Raw genomic sequence first — 22,016 nt, 5'->3', positions numbered from 1 at the left:
TGTAGTTCTTTACTTGTTATATGTTGCAAACTGCTTACATGCCCCATTGCTTTCTGACAGATAAAGCATTTATTAAGCATTTGCTATGTGCTAGGCACTGTGCTAACCACTATAAATATAAATACAAGCAAAACCAATACAGTTCCCATCTTCATGGAGCTTCCTTTCTAAAGCGGGAAAACAACACATAAAAGGGAGTTAGAAAGCAGCAGGGGGAGGGTTACCTATATGGAGGCAATTCTGAAAAGTCAGGAGTTGAGTTAGGAGAGAAGTGATCAAAGATGGCCTGGGAACTTCCTGAAATGGTGTTCCTGGGGAGGACCTTTCCAATCAGAGGAGAGAGCTGAAGAGATGGAGGCTCCAGGGCAAAAAGGTTGTTGTAGCAGAGGTGGAAAAGACAGGAGTGTCAGGAGTGGAGCTAGAAGAGAACCAAACATGGAAGGTCTTGACACTTCCTGAAATGGTAGTCTTGGGCAAGAACTTGCTCATCAGAGAAGAGGGCCACCAGGATGAAGGTATTTTCGGGGTGACAAGGCTGTGGTATGAAAGTGGAAAAATTCAGTCAGCAACAGAGCTAGTAGAGAAGTCTAGCCATCCACATGGGAAGAACCAGGTAGATAAAGAATGTTATTGTCCAGATTATGACATGCAGTGAGGCTGACAACTCACAATGCTTGTCCATCATTGAATATAGATATATATAGCTTTAAATAGAAGATATAATGGATATATGTATATATACATATACACATATATGTACACACATATATGTCACAGAGGATATATAGTGTATATCTATGTAAATATATCTTATAAATGATACGTGATATATGTGATTATATACACACATACACATATTATTTACATACATATATCTAGACTTGTAATTATTACTATTCTGACACTTTTTATTTTGATATTATTAAAGCTTGAGTTTTTTCCCATGCCTTTACTATCTTTCTCCTCCTTCAGACACCTTATGAACTGTTTCCTCAATGGTTTTACGATTGCATCACCCTCAGCATAGCTCTCCTTCATATGTGTTTGACTGAATCCTTCTTTTCCCATCTTTGTTCCTTTTAGTGTTATTTATACATCCTCTATAAACACACCTGGGACTGTGATGACACAAACCAACTGTAATGGCTCCATTGTTCTTGATGATAAAGAATTGTATATCTGTATATCTGTTCCATCTTTCTTCTTTTACTGTCCTTCTGGTTTGGTTTTTGCTTTTTAAAAAAATTTGTAATTAATTTATTTTTAGTTTTCAACATTCACTTCCATAAGATTTTGAGTTTTGAATTTTCTCCCCTTCTCTTTCCTCCCCCTCCCCAAGATAGCGTGCAATCTAATATAGGCTCTACTTCTGCATTCATATTAAACATATACTCACATTAGTCATGATGTAAAGAAGAATTAGAACTAATGGGAGGAACCATGAGAAAGAAGAAACAAAACAAAACAACAAAAGAAAAGGAGAGGAAATAGTATGCTTCCATCCGCATTTAGACTCCAAAGTTCTTTCTCTGGATGTGGATAGCATTTTCCATCATGAGTCTTGGAGTTGTCTTAGTTCCTTGCATTGCTGAGAAGAGCCAAATTTATCAAAGTCAGTCATCACACAATATGGTTATTACTGTGTACAATTATCTCCTAGTTCTGCTCATTTCACTCAGCATCAGTTCATATAAATCTTTCCAGGTTTTTCTGAAGTCCAACTGTTCCTCATCTCTTATAGCGTAATAGTATTCCATTACATTCATATACCACAACTTGTTCAGCTATTCCCCAATTGATGGACATTCCCTCAATTTCCAATTCTTTGCAATCTGGTTTTGTTGTTAAATGTTCTTGGGATAACTTTGGTTAGCTGAATGTCTTGTCAAGCTTTTTAAAGAATTTGCTTTACTTTCCATTGTTTTTCTCTGCTTTATGAAATAATATTACTTCTAATCCTTCACTGTCCTCCATGAGATTTTACAAATGAGTTCATATTCCAAATGATGTTGCCTTTAGCTAATACATCTTTCCACTTGGCAAATACGTCAAATTTTTTGTTGACTAGGGCATTTTTTAGGCTTCTTTGGTCTCTGGCAATTGATTTATATCAGTGAAACTTCTGGATGAAAATACCATATATTGTTTATGTCTTTTCTTCTGTCTATACAAATCTTTCATTATCAATTATTTATTTAAATAGGTAATGTTTGACTTAGTTTAATTAGATTGGAAGTGCAGTGGTCATTCACAGGCCCGAATCCAGTGCTGTTTGGCATGGGCACTTTAATCTATTCCATTTTTCCAACCTGGACCAGTTAAACCTTCTTTAGGCTGCCTGATGGCTCTCTTCCCCTGGGGATCACCATTTTGGGGCCAGACTTAGTGCATACACCCAAGCAGTTTTAGCTGGTTGTAGCTCAGAACTCCCAAACTCAAGTGATCCACTAGCTTTAGCCTCTCCAGCAGCAGGAACCATAGGTATGTACCCCACAGCTGGTTTATTCCTCTAACTTGTACAGACTTTGATCTTTTATCTGACAAATGAGTTGTCTGTCCAGGCAAATTATTCAAGAATGACTCCTGTGTCAGTAATGAGTCATTTCCTTTCTGTTAAAATACAGTAGATTTCCTCCTTCCTTGCTTCCTTCTTTCCCTCCCTCCCTCCCTTCTTTCTCTCTCTCTCTCTCTCTCTCTCTCTCTCTTTCATGATTTGTGCCATGTCTAGTACCTTCTGATTCTTTTCTTGACAAAAGAATTCATGATGTATGAATATGAAGCATCTGTGTAGTCTACAAATATTTGGCCTCTCTCATTTCTAATTTCTAATCCATGTTTTCCAACATACTTTCCCTTTTCCTTAAAGTAACTGAATATCAAAATATATGTTGATTTAGGTCTTAGGTCTTTGTAGACTTTCTCTACCTCTTAATCCATTGCAAGAGGAAGCAACATGGTACCATGGAAAGACTGTTAGATTCAGTCAAGGACCTGGGTTTAAATCTAGGCTTTGCCATAAGTCACCTTTAGGATCTTGGGGAAGTCACTGCATTACTGGGGACTTCAGTTTTTTCATCTGTAAAATGAAGAGGGTGAAATTAAATAATCTATGAGGTCTATGCCAATTCTAAGTCTTTGATCCTATTTTGGCACAATTATTTTCATGGTGGTCTTTTAAAAAATCTTTGTTTTAAGGTATTGATGTTTAGAACTTCACTAAGACTTTTGAGACACTTGGCACTTATCATGCATACAAGATGACTAAATGCTTCATGAAATTGTGTTTCTTATTGCCTTAGACACATAACAAAACCAAGTGTATTCCTTATTCGTCTCTTCAAAGAGAACCTGCGAGCATACTTCTGTTTTCTGGTTTTGATTATAGTCAGAATTTCCAGATTAATACAATTCAATTCTTCTTTTTATTTTTTTTTTGCAGAGGAAGGCATTTTATTACACTCCCCGAGAGAGTGGGTGTAGTGCTCACGGGAACACTCACCAATTCAATTCTTCTGATATTTCTACATGTTGCTCATTGGACAGGGACCTAACATTTAAAGGACCAATAGTTATGATGGAAAGTCAAAAGCTAGTAATACAATTTCAAAACAAAACAAAACCCAAACTTCTGGATTTGCCTAATATTTTTCAGCTGCTCTTTGCCTCATGCGTCCCCAAGGGAACATTTCCTTGGAACCAGAGTGCTAAAGGTGTTCTGTTGTTCCTTCTGAAATCAATTCACAAGTAATTACTATTCACTTATATTTACACTAAAGGATAAATTATTAATGTTATTAATATCAGTAATACTAATATTATTATTATTAGTGATTACTTGTATACTCATCTCTGACTGGCTTTTTCTCTAACTAGAGAATAACAGGCATTATCCAAAGGCTGTGGTGAGTACTTGTCTGGAATATTGTGGGAGGCAATTCATGCTTGAGAAAATAATTAAATGACCTTTAAAGGCCTTTATAGTTCTAAGATTCTGTGATTTTGTTAAAGAAATCTCAAGAATCACTGAGTAGATTGATGAGTTTCTGTTTCCATTTGTGCGTGCGCGCGCATGTGTGTGTGTGTGTGTGTATGCAGGAAATCCATCTAAAATTGTGACAGCTACCACCTGCTTTATCTTCAAGTAAGGGTATCCATAACAACAACAAATACCAATTCAGCAGACATAATAAAACCAATATGCCATAGTGCCCAGCATAAGGCTGGCTGCCTACCTCTTTACTCACCAAAATATTTCAACTTGGGCTATTGGATTGAATTATATCTCTGATTTTAAAATAGAAGATGTTGGGAAAAATAGGATTTAGGTTACAAATCTCTATTTTAGAGTCAAATTTTTTGGAATGTGTATTCAATTTCAATCCAATAAAGTACCTACTGTCTGCCTCTACTCTAGGATATTAAAAAATAGATTCGACAGAGACTCTCAAGGTACAGTGTAGAGAGACAGAATTCTGAATTTGTAGTCAAGATATGTACTCGTGAATTTTGATAGTAACAAGGTGTGTAATGTTGAGTGAGTCACTTGATAACACTGAGCCTCCATTTTTCCTCCTTAAAAATTAGGTTGGTTTTCGGCTGTTTTTCCCCCAAGTCTTCCTTTATATAATTTTTACTGAAATATGAAGTTTTATTGATCCTTTTGTTATTCTATCTCTGTTGTTTCCCAATAAATTCTCTCCTACTACCATTGAACTTGTACTTGTAACAGAGAAAAATATTTAAGTAAAACCAATTGACAAAGTGGATGTATCTAACTAACAGTGAATGTATTATGTGCTTCTCCCCAACCCCTTGGTATAGCAGATAAAGTGCTACTCTTGTAGTTAGGAATACCTAAGTTTAAATCCACTCAGACACTTACTAGCTGTGCAAGCCACTTACCCACAAAAACTCAGTTTCCCCATCTGTAAAATGGGGATAATAATAGCAATCAACTCACAGAGGAAAATAGAGACAACATAATGGTTGTCCCAAAAGTCTTAGTGAAATTTCAAGCTTAAATAACTTCAGAATTATAAAATCTACAAACTTAAAATTTGAAAGTTTAATTATGGAAGGTGGAATCAAGATGGTGAAGTAAAGGAAGGCACTCACCTAAGCTCTCTCACTTGCCCCTTCAAACAACATTGAAATGATGCTTCAAAATAAATTCTGTAGAAGCAGATTCAATAAAAGGATGTGGTGAAACAATTTTCCAATCTAAGACAACTGAGAGGGTTGGCAGGAAAGGTCTGTCTCTCTGAGGTAAGAGTGGAGTGCAGTCAAACACAGCATAGCACAGGCTGTGACAGCACAGGTTGTGCCCCAGCAAACTAGCAGCAGGCCTTGGGAGTAACTGAATCAAAGGCAGCTTTAAAAGCTCTCAGCCCACAGATGGTAAGGAGGACAGACAAGTGATCAGAAGAAGATTGCAGGGGACCCTTTGCTGGCACTAGGAGCAGGACTCTGTTCCATTGCCTATAAGCAGTCCTAGGATCACAGTCCCAGGGTGAGGAGGAGCACTAGCAGGAGCAGGGACCCTAGTCACACTTCTGAGTTGGAGAGGAGTACTTGTAGTCATTCACAGATTAGAGCACCAGCCAGGAGAGCAGTGATCACACCTTTCCTTGGATCATAACACCTTTAAAGAACTGAAAACTTATGGATGCCTAGAACTAGCTCTGACAGTTGCAGCACGAAAACCCTGAACTTTGGAACAGTGCTCCCTCCATCCCAGGAGCAGAGTCCAATTTTAACATAAAGTTAAAAGTCAAGAAATAGGCTGAGAAAATTAGCAAACAGCAACAAAAGGACCCAACCATAGAAAGTTACTATGGTAACAGGGAAGATCAAAATACAAACACAGAAGACAACAATGTCAAAACAGCTACATACAAAGCCTCAAAGAAAAACGTGAATTGGTCTCAGGCCCAAAAAAAGAATTTTTAAAAGAGCTCAAAAAGGATTTTAAAAATCACATAAGAAAGATAGAGGACAAATTGGGGAAAAAAATGAGAGTGATATAAGAAAATAATGAAAAAAAGTCAGTAGCTTGGTAAAGGAGGCACAAAAAACATTGAAGACAATACCACCTTAAAAAACAGAATTGGCCAAATAGTAAAAGAAGCACAAAAATTCACTTAAGAAAAGAACTTCTTAAACAGCAGAATTGGTCAGATGGACAAAGATATACAAAAATTCATTGAAGAAAAGAACTCCTTAAAAATTAGAATAGGGCAAGTGGAAACTAATGACTTTATCAGGAAACAAAATAAAATTAAAAGAATGAAAAAAAGATGAATATTAAATATCTCATTGGAAAAAACAACTTACTTGCAAAATAGATCAAGGAGAGATAGTTTAAGAATTATTGAGCTACCTGAAAGCTATGATAAAAAAAAAGAGCCTAGACATCATCTTTCAAGAAATTATCAAGAAAAACTGTTTCAATATCCTATAACCAGAGAGTAAAATAGAAATTGAAATAATCCACTGATCACCTCCTGAAAGAGATCCCAAAATGGAAACTCCTAGGAATAGTATAGCTAAATTCCAGAGCTCCAAGGACAAGGAGAAAATATTGCAAGCAGCCAGAAAGAAACAGTTCACTATCTACATCCAGCGAAAGAACTGATGGAATCTGAAAGCAGATTGAAACATACTATTTTCACTTTTTTCATGTTTTTTCCTTTTGTTCTATTTCTCCTTTCACAACATGACTAACGTAGAAATATGTTTACATGATTGCATGTGTATAACCTATATCAGATTGCTTGCCATCTTTGGGAAAGGGGAGAAGAAGGAGAGAGGGAGAAAAATTTGGAACTCAAAATCTTTCAAAAAATAAATGTTAAAAATTGTCTTTACATGTAACTGGAAAAAATAAAATATTTTTTAAAGAAAGAAACAGTTCAAAACTCATGGAGCCACAGTTTTCTAGGTTTAGCAGCTTCTACATTAAAGGAAAGGAGAGGTTGGAATATGATATTCTGGAAGGCAAAGAAGCTAGGATCAAAACCAAAAATCACCTACCCAGCAAAACCAAGTATAATCCTTTAGGGGAAAAATGGATATTTAATGAAATAGAGGACTTTCAAGCATTCCTGATGAAAAGATCAGAGCTGAATAAAAACTTTGACTTTCAAATACAGGACTCAAGAGAAGCATAAAAAGATAAGCAGAAAAGAGAAGCCAAAGGGATTCAATAAAGTTAAACTGCTTACATTCCTACATGGGAAGATGATGCTTGTAATTCTTAAGAACGTGATCATTTTTAGGGCAGTTAGAAGGAACGTACATTGACTGAGTGCATGGATGTGAGTTGACGATGATGGGATGATATTCCAAAAAGAATAAAATGAAGGGGTGAGAAAGAGGAATACATTGGGAGAAACAGGAAGGGAGAGGCAAAATGGGGTAAATGATTTCACATGAAAGAAGTGGAAACGACATTTTGCAGTGGAGGAGAACATGGTGGGATGGCAGCAACATTTGAACCTCAATCTCATTGAAATTGGCTCAAAGAGGAAATAACATACACACTCAGTTGGGTATAGAAATCTATGTTACCTTACAGGAAAGTAGGAGGGGAGGGGGATAGGATAATGAAGGAGTACTTAAAGAAGGGAGGTCATATTGGTCAGAAGAAAAATACTTTTGAGGAGGGACATGGTGAAAGGAGAGGAAGAAGGACAACCAGGGGAAAAAGTAGGACAGAGGGAAAGACATAGTAATCATAACAGTGAATGTGAATGGGATGAACAATTTAGGGGAACAATTTAGGGGAATATGGAATGGTTTAGCTGTCAGATCTAAGGATAAGGGAAGAATTTATACCCAAAACAAGAGCATTACAAGATGTAAGATGGATAATTTTGATTACATTAAATTAAAAAGGTTTTGCACAAACAAAACTAATGCAGTCAAGATTAGAAGGAAAGTGGGGGGGGGGGTGGGCGGAGCCAAGATGGTGGCTGGAAAGCAGGGACTTGCCTAGGGCTTTCCCCCAGGACCCTCCAAACACCTATAAAAATGGCTCTGAACAAATTCTAGAACTGCAGAACCCACAAAATAGCAGAGGGAAGCAGGGATCCAGCCTAGGACAGCCTGGATGGTTGCTGGGTAAGGTCTATCACACAAGGAGCTGGGAGCAGAGCAGAGCCCAGCATGGGCTGCGCCCGGACCAAACAGACCAGGAGCCGGGCAGAACAGGCCCTAGCACCCTGAATCAGTGAGCTGTGGCAGTTACCAGACTTCTCAACCCACAAACACCAGAGACAACAGAGAAGGTTAGTGGGAAAAGCTGCAGGGACGGAATGAAAGGAATTGGCAGTTTGGTCACCACCCTGGGGGCAGCAGGGGTGATACAGCTACAGAACTACAGCTGCAGTTGCTTCCAGCCACAGGCCCATCTGGTGGGAGGAATTTAGTGGTGGATCAGAGTGGGAGTGCAGAACCTGCTTAAGATCTGAGTCCGTTTTTTTTTTGGTTCTGTTTCTTCTTTCTCATGATTCATTCCATTGGTCAAAATTCTTCTCCACGACTTGACTAGAGCATAAATTAATTCAATGCGAAGTTATACATGACAGTTATATGAGACTTCATGCCGTCTTGGGGAGGGAGGGGGGAGGGAGGGGAGAAAAACTGGAACTCAAAACTATGTAGAACCATGTGTGGTAAACTAAAAATAAATAAAAAATAAATTAAAAAAAAAAAAAAAAAAAAAAGATCTGAGTCCGGTCTGGGTTGGCGGTTCTTGGGGGAGGAGGAGCGCTGGTGTGGCAGACCTTGCTGTATAGAAGTAGCTCTGAAAACAACAGCACATCCCCTCAAGCTTGGAACAAAGTACTCTCTACTCTATGAGCAATCATACCCCAACGAAAAACTCAAGGGTCAAGTAGTTGGCTGGGAACATGGCCAGGTAGCAAAAACGGACTCAGATTCAGACTCAGACTTTGGAATCTTTCTTTGGTGACAAAGAAGACCAAAACATACAGCCAGAGGAGGTCAACAAAGTCAAAGAGCCTACATCAAAAGCCTCCAAGAAAAACATGAACTGGTCTCAGCCCATGGAAGAGCTCAAAAAGGATTTGGACAAGCAAGTTAGAGAAGTAGAGGAAAAATTGGGAAGGGAAATGAGAGTGATGCAAGAAAACCATGAAACACAAGTCAATGACTGGCTAAAGGAGACCCCCCAAAAAATATTGAAGAAAATAACCCCTTCAAAAATAGACTAACTCAACTGGCAAAAGAGCTCCAAAAAGCCAATAAGGACAAGAATGCCTTGAAAGGCAGAATTACCCAAATGGAAAAGGGGGTCCAAAAGACCACTGAAGAAAATACTACCTTAAAAATTAGATTGGAGCAAGTGGAAGCTAGTGACTTTAGGAGAAATCAAGACATTATAAAACAGAACCAAAGGAATGAAAAAATGGAAAACAATGTCAAATATCTCATTGGAAAAACCACTGACCTGGAAAATAGATCCAGGAGAGATAATTTAAAAATTACTGGACTACCTGAAAGTCATGATCAAAAAAAGAGCCTAGATATCATCTTTCAAGAAATTATCAAGGAGAACTGCCCTGATATTTTAGAGACAGAGAGTAAAATAGAAATTGAAAGAATCCACTGATCACCTCCTGAAAAAGATCCCAAAAAGAAAACTCCTAGGAATATTGTCGGCAAATTCCAGAGCTCCCAGATCAAGGAGAAAATATTATAAGCAGCCAGAAAGAAACAAATTTGAGTATTGTGGAAATACAATCAGAATAATACAAGATCTAGCAGCTTCTACGTTAAGGGATCAAAGGGCTTGGAATATGATGTTCTGGAGGTCAATGGAGCTAGGATTAAAACCAAGAATCACCTTCCCAGCAAAACTGCATATCATGCTCCAAGGCAAAATATGGATTTTCAATAAAATAGAGGACTTTCAATCTTTCTCAGTGAAAAGACCAGAGCTGAATAGAAAATTTGACTTTCAAATACAAGAATGAAGAGAAGAATGAAAAAGTAAACAAGAAAGAGAAATCACAAGGGACTTACTAAAGTTGAACTGTTTTGTTTACATTCCTACATGGAAAGATGATTTGTATAATTCATGAGACCTCAGTATTAGGGTAGCTGAAGGCAATATACATACATACATACATACATACATATATATATGTATATTGAGAGAGGGAGAAAAGGAGAGATAGAATGGGGTAAATTATCTCGCATAAAAGTGGCAAGAAAAAGCAGTTCTGTTGGGAGGGAAGAGGGGGCAGGTGAGGGGGAATGAGTGAATCTTGCTCTCATCAGATTTGACTTGAGGAGGGAATAACATACACACTGAATTGCGTATCTTACCCCACAGGAAAGAAGAAGGAAGGAGATAAAAAAGGGGGGATGATAGAAGGAAGGGCAGATAGGGGGAAGAAGTAATCAAAAGCATAAACTTTTGAAAAGGGACGGGGTCAAGGGAGAAAATTCAATAAAGGGGGATAGGATAGGAAGGAGCAAAATATAGTTAGTCTTTCACAACATGAGTATTGTGGAAGGGTTTTGCATAATGATACACATGTGGCCTATGTTGAATTGCTTGCCTTCTTAGGGAGGGTGGGTGGGGAGGGAAGAGGGGAGAGAATTTAGAACTCAAAGTTTTAAAAGAAGATGTTCAAAAAAAAGTTTTTGCATGCAACTAGGAAATAAGATATAAAGGTAATGGGGCATAAACATCTATCTTGCCCTACAAGAAAGGAAGGGAAAAGGGGATGGGGGCGAGTGGGGTGACAGAAGGGAGGGCTGACTGGGGAATGGGGCAATCAGAATATATGCCATCTTGGAGTGGGGGGGGAGGGTAGAACTGAGGAGAAGATTTGTAATTCAAACTCTTGCGAAAATTAATGCTGAAAACAAAAATATTAAATAAATCAATAATGATAAAAAAAAGAAGGAAAGCAGGAAACTGGGGGAAAATGTTTACAGTAAGTTTCTCTGATAAAGGCCTCATTTCTCAAATAAACAGAAAACTCAGTCAAATTTATAAGAATGCAAGTTATTCTCCAATTGATAAATGGTCAAAGGATATGAATAGGCAGTTTTCATAAGAAGAAATCAAAGCTATCTATAGTTATTTGGAAAAAATGGTATAAGTCATCGCTGATTGGAGAAAAGAGAATTAAAACAACTCTGAGGTACCACCTCACCTCCTAGCAGATTGGCTAAAGGGAAATGACAAATGTTGGAGAGGATGTGGGAAAATTGGGACATTAATGCACTGTTGATGGAGATGTGAACCAATCTAACAATTCTGAAGAGCAATTTGAAATTATGCCCAAAGGGCTATAAAACTGTGCATATGCCTTGGCCAAGCAATACCATATTATGAGATCTGTATCCCAAAGAGATCAAAGAAAAGGGAAAAGGACCTATTTGTATAAAAATATTTATGAGAACTCTTTTTGTGATGACAAAGAATTGGAAATTGAGAGAATGCCCCTCAATTGAGGAATGACTGAACAAGTTGTAGTATATAATTGTGATGGAATACTATTGTGCTATAAGAAATGATAAGCAGGATGCCGTCAGAAAAACCTGGAAAGATTTACATGAACTAATATGAAGTGAAGTGAGCAGACCCAGGAAAATAGTGTACATAGTAACAGCAATATTATATAATGATCAACTGTGAATGATTCAGCAATACAATGATCTAAGACAATTCCAAACTACTTATGATGAAAAATGCTGTCCACCTCCAGAGAAAGAACTGATGGAGTCTAAAGATTTTTAAAAACTTTTTTTGTGTTTTTTGTATGTATTTTCTTTCATAGCATTATTAATATAGAAATATGTTTTGCATGACAGCACATGTATAATCTATATCAAATTGCTTGCCTTCTCAATGAGCAGGGGAGGAAGAGAGAGCTCAGAACTCAAAATTTAAAAAAAGAAAGTTAAAAATTGTTTTTACATGTAATTGGAAAAAATAAAATATTAAAGTCCGTAAAAAGAAAGTTCAATTATTTACATCTTTGCACTTATTTGCTTTTGTGAATTTTGAATGATAAATTTTTAATTTTAATTTTAACAGCATAGTGAACCCTGTGAGTATGTATTCTCCGTGCTTCATTTCTGGATGACACTCAGACCCATGGATCTGTAGAAGAGGTCCTCTTGCTTGGCCACCTGAGTCACTTGTTCCATCTTCATTATACCTTTTTTTGTGTGGTCATTCAAAACTGTCAAGTGTATGCATCAAATCCTCATTCTTTGGATGCTCTTAAGGCTAGGATCATGAAAACAATCCTTTCAAATACTGAGCACTATCTGATGAAAGTTTTTACAGAATTTGAAAAGTGCTACAGTGATATGTAGCACAAGATGGTGGTGATATTGAATTGTAATAGAAACATCAACATTTTAAAATTTTAAGTAATTGACCTTTCAGATGTTTTTTGTAAGTTTGTAGCACTTGTACTTTTGAAGTTATTAAAATGTAAAACTCCACTAAGAATTCTGGGACACCCTATAGGTAAAGTGCTTTGAAAACCTTAAAATATCATGTAAAAGCTAGCTATTATTCTTTTTGTTCTTACTGTCAAGAAGAGGGAAGTTCGATTCATTATCTCTTCTCTGGGACCAAGCTTAGTTATCACAATGAATCAGTGTGGTGGTCTTTTAGAGTTGTTTTCATTTATATTATTATAGTTTATTCTGTACACTCTCTCACACAAAGTTTTTTTTTTTTGAGGAAAACACTGTGTAAACTTTAAAAGCACTATGTAACTGTGAACTATCTGGATAGATAACTTATAGTTTGGGAGTGTATGGAGTTTGAGGTAGGCCGAACATATCCACAAATAACTATGATAGAAGAGAAAGGGAGATAAGTGTAAAGGAGTAAGTAGGTTGGGAGGTGGGGCAGGAAATAGGAAAGTTCTACCTAAAAGCCAGTAAGTTATACTCGGAAAGGGGGATAAATTCTTGTGGTCCTTAGGTAAAATGGGTGCTAGAGATAAATAGCATAAGAATAAGAGAATCAAGTCAGGCAGTTAACAAGCATTTTATTAAGTATTTTTTACTTATGCCAAGCATAAGGGATACTAAGAAAAACAAAAACCCAGTCCCTGCCCTCAAGTAGCCCACATTCTAAGAGGGAGACAACATACAAACAACTGTGTACCTATGAGATCTATACAGAGTCATTGGGAGATGATCTCAGAGGGAAGGGGATTTATCTGTGTGTGACAGTGTGGAGAACATGAAAGACCTCTTGAAGAAAGTGGGATTTGGACTTAGCTTTGAAGGAGGCCAGGGAAGCTAGGAGTTGGCGATGAGGAAGTATACATACGAGAGAGATTATAGAGGCATTATCAACATGATGTTATCAATTATGTTAACATAATCAACATGTACAAAGATGTACAAAATGAAGGATTAAAGATGTCTCCTACTTTGGGAGCCTGGGTGACTAGGAGGAAGGTGATATTATTAAAATAAGTAGATAAATTAGGGGGAGAGGTGAGTTTTGGAGGAAGAATAAGTACTTAGTTCAGTTTGCAGAGGGCATATTGAGTTTAAGGTGTGAGTATAGAGATAAGTAGCTTGCTACTGACATTGAAGGGCTTTGTTTCAATAGAGTGACAACACAAGAGAGCAGATTGTGAGGGTTTGAGATTAACTTAATGGAAGCTGAGTGTAGAATATGCTTTCTAATGTTTTTATAATGAAGGAGAGGAGAAGAAAGGGAGAGGAAGATAATTTGAAGGGTGGCAAAATCAAGGGATGGGAGATAAAGAGCATATTTGTAGGCTGGGCAGAAGGACCCAGTAGTCGAGGAAGAGGATGAAGAGGTATGAACAATGGGGCAAGGCCTTAGAGGAGCTGAAAGGGAATAGTTTGGAAGGGGTAACTTAGGCAAGGAGGAGGGCTGTCTCATCTTTCAAGACTGAAGCAAAAGAGGAGAGAATGGATGAAAATGTTGAAAGGATTAGAGAACTAGAGGAGGGGAACTGGAGTTAATTATGTGAGATAGATTCTGCATGTATTTCATAAAATTAAAGATTCTTCAATAGAAATCTTTTTAAAAAAACATTATATACATATATATTTAAATGTATAGTACCAGTTAATAAAAACAGATAATCAAATAATCATACTATAGTAGAAAATCTTATGCAAACTCTTAGCATTTAATAATGAAGAACCAAATTAATTAACAGGCAATAAACAAAAATTCATTTGCTCTCTGTCCCTTTTCAAGTCTATCTAAAATTCCTCTACTTTCGGTTTTGTCTTTTAAAATATCAAAATTATAGTCAAATATATATGTGTATATATTACAATCTTGGTTCTGCTGATCTTTGCAACACTTTCATGGTTTTTTTTTCTAATGTTTTTTAATGAATAGACTAAGGGACTTGGAATCAGGAACATATGGATTGGAATCTCAGCTCTGGCACTTATTAGCTGTAAGACCAAAAGCAAGTCACTTAACCTCTCATTTTCTTAATCTGCAAAATGAGGATGGTATCTGTGGTACCTTCCCCACAAGATTGTTGTGAGGATCAAAAGAGCCATACTATTTGTATAAAATGCTTTATAAACCTTAAAATTGCCATGTAAATGCCTGCTCTACCCTTGCGTACTTTATATTTATCATTTTTAATAGCACCATTATATTTTATTATAGCTCCTCCTGCAAACCTGCAGAGACTAATTACATAGCTCCCTGGTAGGAGGCGGTTCGTGATCTCAGCAGGGCTGAGTCTGGACAGGCTGGGATCTTGCAGTCCTCTTGCTCAAGCAATCTAGGGAAGCAGAGAATAAGGGTTCAGAGAGAAACAGAACACTAAGAGCCTGTTTGAATTTAGCAAGGCACTCATCACAGGCAGAGTGGGCATTAGCAGCTAGAGTGGGAGCAAAGCCTGAGCAGTATCGGCCTCTTTCCCCTCAGTAGTGAAGGGGCAGAGGGTGTATTTTGTTTTCTCTTTTCTCTTCTCTTCTCTTCTCTTCTCTTCTCTTCTCTTCTCTTCTCTTCTCTTCTCTTCTCTTCTCTTCTCCCCTCCCACAATTCTATTTTTCTTGAGGAAATCCCCCTCCCCGAGCTTTCTACTCCCTTTTCACAGAACTTTCATTGGGCAATGGTGTTTTCCTGTTAAGCTTGATTCATTTAGAGAAAGAGTCCTTCAGTGTTTTGCTGAGTATGACAGTAAACGCTTCTCAATTGTGTTAAGTTTGGGGGGGGATGGTTGGGGAGTGAAGCACAGCTTTGAAGAGTTTTTTTTTTATTTTGCATAGTATATAAGCCACTCCTGGCTTAGTGTTCAAGGAGATGACCTAGGAACATGTTTTACATGCTATTTATCCAGGGAAGGCCCCATCCCAAGACTAGCCCCCTAGGCAGATCCAGGAGTCTACAGAGACTTTCTTTCTCACCCCTTACCTAGTTGGTCACAAGACAGACATTCTAATGTTCCATAGTGACACAGTGAAAATGTATATAATAATGATTATTTTGAAAACATTAGACAGCAACATTCACAAGCATTACACACACACATACACATTTATACACACATGTATAATGTACTTCACAAATAACATATATGTAAAATGTAAGGTTTTGAGTTGATATAATTAAATTGTATAACATACATGCTATATGTAACATTATATATGTGTACATGTACATTTGTTATATTTGATATAAATGGGACAGCTAGGTGGCACAGTGAGTAGAGCACTGGTCCTGGAGTTAGGAGGATCTGAGTTCAAATCCAGCTTTAGACACTTTGCACACTTACTAGCTGTGTGACCTTGGGCAAGTCACTTAACCCCAATTGCCCTGTCTTCCACCCTCAAAAAATATTTGATATAAACTCAATAACCAAACCTTACATTGTGTTCAATGCGTGCGCGCGTGTGTGTGTGCGTGTGTGTGAGATTTCATTGATATAAGTGGCTCCTGGTGGGGAAGCTCCATCTGCCCATTTTAGCACCTTCTCTGCAACTTGTAATCTTAAAAAGTTGTTAAGGGCAGTGAGAGGTTAAATGACCTATGTGCCAGATTTGAACCCACTCTTTCCTGGCTTTGAGACTTGCCTTCTACCTACTTTGCCATGCTACTCCTCCCCTCCATGCTCTTCTCTTCTGGTCCCCTCTCTTTTTTCTTCCCTCCCTCTCTCTCTATATAATGTAACATAATGCAATATGTATATATAATGCATATGTAACTAAATCACAAAACCTTAAGTTTATATTCCATTTCTGTGTGCCGTGTTTCACTTGATTCTCCTGATAAATATGCAAGGTAGGCTAGGCAGATAGTATTTCTGTTTTATAGCTGCAGAAACTAAAGGTCAGAAAGGTGAAATGAGCATTGCCATGTGAAGTAGGGGGTACATAAGTTTTCTCAAGATCCTTCGCATATCTTTTATATTGATGCTCACAGACCCTAATTTGAGTTGTGACCTAAAGTTGGAAACCTATAATACAAATCCCTAATAAATCTGTTTATAATACATATTATGGCAATAAGTTCTACATATGCGCCTCAGTTTCCTCATCTATAAAATGACAGGGTAGAGGACTAGATGTGTATAAGCATTTATTAAATACTTACTTTATATCAGGCATGGTGCTACACACTGGTGATAAGATAAAGGTAAAAACATAGTCCCTACTTTCGTGCAACCATTCCAGTGGGAGGAGACAATATGTAGATAATGATGAGAGGACTGTCCCCCACATATAGCATAGGGGTATGGTGGTGTGGCTTAAAGGGAGGCAGAATAGATATCTTTAGTCTCTTCTCCCCTACCCCTTCTCCAAGGAAGACTGTTTCCTTCCAGGAGGGGAAGCAGGAGGTGGAGGCAGAAGTTTGTCCACTCTCTGCTCCCTTAAATATCATTTGTCTAGGGGATGTGATTTTCATGTTCACATTAAACTTCTGATCACTGTTTATGGGAAAAGGAAGACCCCAAGTTTTATATCCAATGCTTGATTCTCTTCCCACCAAACACTAGTTACACAATGAACACAAACAGCAATCAGCACAGACCCATCTATCTGAATTTATAGTAAAATAGAAATTAGAGAAAATATACAGAGAAGAACATACACCAGACAATACAGAGTGAAGGAGCTCTTCCACTGGGAGTAAGGCAACAGCTCACGAAGAGAGAGTTCTAGATCTCACACAAAGAGAAGTTTTCTGAATTCTCTAGTACAGCAAGCTGGGAATAGGGACATGATGGAAATTGTCAACTTCTTGGCTTTTTCCCAGAGTCTTTTCCTTCAGCAACCTGAAGTAGGGTTGGCATCTTCCATCTGTCTTAAAGCTGGAAGCTAGAAGTGGCTGATGTAACACTGAAAGCCTGAAGAGACGCAAAGAGAGTTGGAGGTGAGAAGAAAGATCATTAGAAGTTTAGGGGATAGACAGAGAAACAGAAATCATGTCTTTTTAAGTGTATGCAATGTCCTTCAGAGAAACTCCCCAAGCTCACCTGGGGTAGTAGTGGTGGAAAGTGGTTATAGTAAAGAGAGGGACAGGTTTTGAAGGGCTTTATATGCCAAACAGGATTTTATATTTGATCCTGGAGGTAACTGATTCTTTTTGGTTCTAAATCCTATGATTACTTCTCACAATATCAAATAACATTTCCTTTTATTTATCCTAAAACTGCCTTTCTAGTTGTGAAGTCCATTGCCTAGTTCTAGTTTAATCCCAATTTAAATAGGTCCTCCCATGGAGATCTTGGATACTGCTACTTTGAGAGAGAAGAGAATCTTAGAGATTGACAGTTAGCTATCATAGCTGGAGAAGTATGTCTCAGGCAATGAGAAAGAATGAATAGAGCTGTTATTCCTGTGACGATTAGCAGTTAACTATCACTGGACAAGAATATTTGAGTGATTTATACAGTTGTCATTTTTGAGATTTTTGACATTTTGAGATTTGACATTCTGAGGTAAATTCTTAAGGGGGAACTGAGTTTGTCTTTCACTGTTTATGGAAAGTGAATTGAGATTTTATTCTTTGGAGAAAAGCAGTTAACTGCCATTTCTAAAAAGTGAGTAAATTATTATCCTGAGAGGAACTGGGTTAACATCATTCTGAAGAGAATTGATTTTTTTTTTTTAGACTGTGATTTCAGTGTTTTGGAGGTGTTGACAGTAGGCAATGCATGAGAAAAATTTGAGTCAGCAACTTCTTCCTTTCTATGTTTTCCCAGAGCACAAAGGTGACTCTCTTTGGGTCGATCCTCAGAGTTGCATTATTTAAGCATTCTTCTATTTTTCTGCATTATTGGTTATCAAATAACAAATCATACAGTTACTAACAGACGTGTTCGTCTAAGCTTATAAGCTTCGGGGTTTGAGAATGAGAGAGGTGAGAAAATCTTTGAGAGAAGAGATATCTCCAAGTCCCCTGGGATGGGGCTTCAGCTAACTGTAATTAATTAGTGAGAGAGATTGAGATAATTTTAGTTCATATGCCTTAGATTGCCTTGGAATCCAGAAGATAAAGAATAAAGTAACAAGTGAATTGAAGATTGAGGTAGACCTAAGAACCTGGCATGCTTGATCTTAAAAGCACCTGAGAGGTGTTGATTACATCCTATATCATGATACCCATGACACACACCCTACCCTCAGTAGGTTTGCTACACTTATATTCTGGGATTTGGTAAATGTCATCTTATGTATTCCTCTACTGGTTTTATGACCTTGACACTTTCCTTTTCAGCCATCATCTTTCTTGATTAGAAACCTTTGTTGTTGTTGCTTATCCTATATGGCACTTTGTCATTTCCTGGCCCTTTTTCTAGTTACTTTTCAGCTCCATCGTGTCTTTCTTATAAAGCAGAAATCACAACTGCACATGGTATTCTAGGTAACGATTTACTGTGATTTGGTATAAGGACAATATAATGGTTTGTGCTGTTTCCATTATTCTTTTGATGATTCTTGGCATTTTGTTGGAAGCTCTGAAGGAACAAAGTGAATGATTTTTAGCTCTTTCCTGAATTATGATAGCTCAGGATGCATCATCTTTTAAGTGTAGTTTAAATTATTCTTCTTATTTAAGAATTAAATGATTACCTTGTACTTGTACACATTGCAGCTTATCTGTCACTTTCCTGCCTGCTTGCATAGCCTTGTGACATATTTCTTCAATTTGTTCCAATTTCCTATCATTTCACTACCTGGAAGAATTTGATGGTATCTATCAATTGGAGATTTATTGTATATTCTTTTACACTACTATAAAAAGTTTACTAGCATGCATAGTTCAGGGATTAGAGGCAGCATTAGGTAGAAAGAACACTGGATTTGGAGTCAGAGGACCTGGGTCCTGTAACAACAACATGGCTAGCAGCTGCTGTAGGGGTGTAAGACCCAGCAAGACCAGCAACAAGAGCTGCCAGCACAGGTTCTTTGATCTGCTTTTCTAAGGCAAGCAACTTTAAGGGGTTAACAATCTCACTTTAATCAAGCATACATCTATCATTTACTTAGTTCAAGGGGAAAATCCAGCACCCTGAACTTCAGTGCAAATACAATAGAAATTACAAATATAAACAGACCAAAAAGAGTTACCAAAAAGAGAAGCACCAACATCTGGGATTTCTTCAAAGCCAGGGGCTCCAGCGGCTACCCAGAGTCTCCACACCAACACTCTTCCAGTGAGTGAGAGCCCCAAACAAAACACTAACCTCTGAGTTAATATACCCCGTTCAGGGCCGGAAGGCTTCATGCTAATTAGCAAAAGGGTGTGGGCCTGGGGCTTAACACCTAGTAAGACTTAATCAAAGGCACTTGATTACTTTAGCATTCTAAAAGAGAAAACAGTAAAAAAGTCCCACCCTAATTACCCATACAGGTCCCAATGCCAGCTCTGCCATTAACACCATTTATGCTCTTGAGCAAGTCATTTTTCTGCTCAGGTCTCAGTTTCCTCAAACATAAAACATGGAGGTTGGATTACATGATATATTCTAAGGCCTCTTCCAGTTGTAATGCTATATGGTTTTAGTTCCTTAAAGAACTCCATGATTAACTTTAACTACTCCTTCAATTAGTTCTCATTCCAAAAAAATATTCCTTTGAGTTACATGGTAACATGTTTTAACATTGGCCTTTGGTATAGAACTTTGTTTAAGGCTCAAAGTTTAAATCGATGAGTCCATGGTACTTTCCTTCCACAGGTTCATTTACACCTTCAAGAAGTCTAATAGGATGGTTTGGTATGATTTTCCTCTACAGAGGACATAGTGCTTTCCCCCAGTAGGTCAAGCTTGTTCATGTGTTCAATGACTCTACCATTTATAAATTCCACCAACTGTGTGATTACAAACCCTCATTAGTTGTGGAGAGTAGTATGCTTTTTCTGACTATTGGTGGTATTTCTGCTTGGCACAAATGAGCCAAATGGTAGACTTAAGAACCTGGTTCTGACTGTCTTGGATAGCTCTGTAGTATATGACAATTGTTCTTACTGCATCCTTCTGGTACCCTGTTCTTTTCTAGGCCCTCAACAAAATCTCCCTGCAGAGAAGCTCCTGTTCATGTACCAGGGTTTTCCTACGTCCCTCTCTCAGGCTTTTTTGAGTTCTAGTTCCAGTTCCTCTATAAAACTTTAACCAGTTATTCCAACCCTAATTACTCTCTCCCTCCTTTAACTCCCTTAATATATTGCACCATTTAATAAAGATACTTAATCTTACACTTGATTGCTTGTTATAGAACTCTTCATGGACTAACCCAACAAAATTATAAGTTTCTGGTGGGTAATAAAAAAAAAGTTTGGAAGACTTTTCTGCCCTTGTACCTTTTTTTCCTAATGCTTTTCAATTCAACAAATACCTATTATGGTTCCCTCTGCCTCCAAAGCTCTCCATTCTCTATCTATATGACTGTCAAAATTCTAGGCATCCTTTAAAGCCCAAATGAAATGCCGACTCTTCCAGGAAATCTTCCCTCCCTCAAATTCTCACAACACTACATTTTCATAGCACTTGTAATGTTTTACCTGGTATTAGTGTGGCCTACTATAAATTCTGGGATGGGGTGTGTCTTCATTTTGGCTCCCATTCTTACTAGAATGTGGGCTTCCTAGGGCAAGACTTCTTTTCAGCATTCTAGGAATATTTCTGAAGGGTTTGGATGTCTCTCTAATTACATTGGCTTGAGCCCCCATTCTGATGTTTTCTCCCCAATAACAATCACCCTAGTAACATTTAACCAATTAAAATCAATAAACTTTTACAAATGGATTTTTATAGAGAAGATATAGTGAGAACTGGAGTACAAGTTTTTCCCTCTCAAGACCTAGGTCCACTTTTCCCTTATACCAACACAGTCCCTGAGTAGTTGATACAAAGCATTCATCCAACCGAGTTTACTTCCAAAGGTGGCAAAACATGGATGAATCATTGGGGTGCCTTTGATCCACTGCTATGCTGGGTCAATCAGGTAACTCTGGGTTTCACACATCACTGACCTGGTCTGCCCATGAACTCTGGCACAGACTTCTATGACTAGACCTCTGGCTGATTACTCTTTTTTACCTTTCAAAGCTCACAAGCTTGTAGCTTAGTATGTTCCATTTCCAATACTCCTTCACCTAAGGTAGGAGAGAATAGACACAGCAAACACAGAAGCAGGCTATGCGCTTATGGATTCATGTAGCTCTAAGTGGGGAGAAATGGCCACTCATGTTACCTCTCTGTTTCCCAATCCAGAGTCTTATAGCAGTCCTTGCTTCCCCACTTACCATACTTAACCAGGTGTGAAAGAAAATAAGATTAAGCATTTGAATTTGTATTTGTGTTGAGTTCTGGCTCAGAACAACAAACTTGCCTTGCAGACTTGAAACAAATGCTTGGAAGTCCACCTTGGGGGTTGCATCACACCAAATATGTTATGCATGTTCATAAAGGTTGGCTTTTCCTTGTCCAGTCCCTTGTTACATTAGTTATTCATCTTATCTCCCCTGTCAGACTATGGGCTCCTCAAGAGTA

This window comes from Trichosurus vulpecula, chromosome 3 (genome assembly GCF_011100635.1).
Source record: "Trichosurus vulpecula isolate mTriVul1 chromosome 3, mTriVul1.pri, whole genome shotgun sequence".
In the NCBI taxonomy this organism is placed as follows: Eukaryota; Metazoa; Chordata; class Mammalia; order Diprotodontia; family Phalangeridae; genus Trichosurus; species Trichosurus vulpecula.
The sequence above is the reverse complement of the archived record's forward strand: the minus strand, read 5'-3'. Positions refer to the sequence as shown.